The following is a 1,731-nucleotide window of genomic DNA, read 5'->3' on the forward strand; positions in this document are numbered from 1 at the left end:
AGAGCCTCAAATGCAGACTTCATTGGATTTTATAGTGGCTTTCTGATTTTTGGTAGTCCATCCAAGAAGGGAGTTTGAAAGTTGTCGTATACTGTTAAAGACTGTGTGCCAATGTCCTGCCTGAAATACCATGATTGTTTATGAAAAGTATCTTTAATAAAGCTGGATACAGTTTGGCTTGGAAAAAAAAATAAAAAATAAAAATAAAATAAAAAAATAAAAAAACAGGAGGATCACTATGAGTCCAATATGTGTAGTGAGACCCTGCAGACCCTGTATTAAATACAAAGAAAGAAAAAAGAAAAAGAAAAAGAAAGTTCTTTTGTAGGAAAATATAAGCAATAAAAGAAAACCCACTCCACCTCTACCCCCCTATGAGCCTGTTTTCAGGGAAGTGAAAAGGCACCTTTCCTCCGGAAAGTGAGCCCCACCAGCAGGCTGAGTTCCGGCTAGCTTTTCAGTTCTGGGGCCCTGTTCTGCATGAGGCCCCAGGGCTGTAGCATGGGATCTGCTGGGACCCCACCCTCCAAAGCCTTTAAAAAAAGTCTTGAACTCACTGTGTAGCACAGGCTGGCCTGGAACTTGCAGCGATCCTCCCGCCTCAGCCTCCCTGGTGCTGGGATTACAGGCATGCAGCACTATGCCCAGCTCAAACCCCCTTCTTCAGGCTGGATAGGACTTACCCGCAAGAAGGGCCACTTCTCCACATGTCCTTTCAGCCACAGAGCTGCATTCTGGCTAATGCCACAAAGACCAGGGCCCATTTGGTAGCAGATAGCTAGACATTAATGGGTCAGGAGATGGGGTAGGGAGTTTGAAATAGCCAGGCCTGGCCTCTGAAGTAAAGAAAAACTAGGGGGCAGGGAGATAGCTCAGTAGAATAAGTGCTTGCGTGGCAAGGGCAGGGTCCTGGGTTCAATCCCCAGTACTGCAAAAAGAAAAGAAAAGAAAAACTACAGTGTAAAATGCACCTATATGGCAGTTCAGTGTGGAGGTGCTGAGGAAGCCAATGTCTGGTCCAGAACAGTCACCATGAAACTCCCTACGGCACATGCAGTCTGTGGGGACGGCGCCCCTCCAGTGTTAAATCTCCAGCAGAGACAAGGGGAGATTCCCCAAGTTGTTTCTCATTATTTATAGGTTAATATGTTTGTTTAAAAAAATGCACTTGTAACTATTGCTGGACATAGCCCCAGAGCCTGGCGACACTGTGGGGTTGCTCCCTGTGCATCTTCCTCTGCTGCCCAGCTACTGGGCCAACCTACCCTGCAGCCCAGTGACTTCAGAAAGGACATTGTTCCTTGAGTCCCTCCTGTTGGGTCCTGGACCTGGTTCCATAAATTTTTCTTTCTTTTTTACCAGAGAGAAACTCAGGACCTTCTGCTTGCCAGGCAGGCACTAAGGCCACTGAGCTATATCCCTGGCCCCCATAAACATTGTTTTTTCTTTTATAAAATAAAGTTTGAACCAAGCGTATAAGTCAGCAGCAAGGCACCTGCCTGCCAAACATGAGTTCCTGACTTTGAGTACTAGTACCAAAAGAATTAATTAAAGTTTATTGAAAAGATAACTATACTTCTACTTCATGGTGACAAAAAACAAAACACATTGTTTACAAGGGTATTAAAATAAGAAATAATAGCCAGGTGTGGTGGCACATGCCTGTAATCCCAGTACTCAGGAAGCTGAGGCAGGACGATCATTGGTAGTTCAAGACCACCCTGGGCTACA

This window comes from Octodon degus, unplaced genomic scaffold, assembly GCF_000260255.1.
Source record: "Octodon degus isolate 3935 unplaced genomic scaffold, OctDeg1.0 scaffold00005, whole genome shotgun sequence".
Classification (NCBI taxonomy): Eukaryota; Metazoa; Chordata; class Mammalia; order Rodentia; family Octodontidae; genus Octodon; species Octodon degus.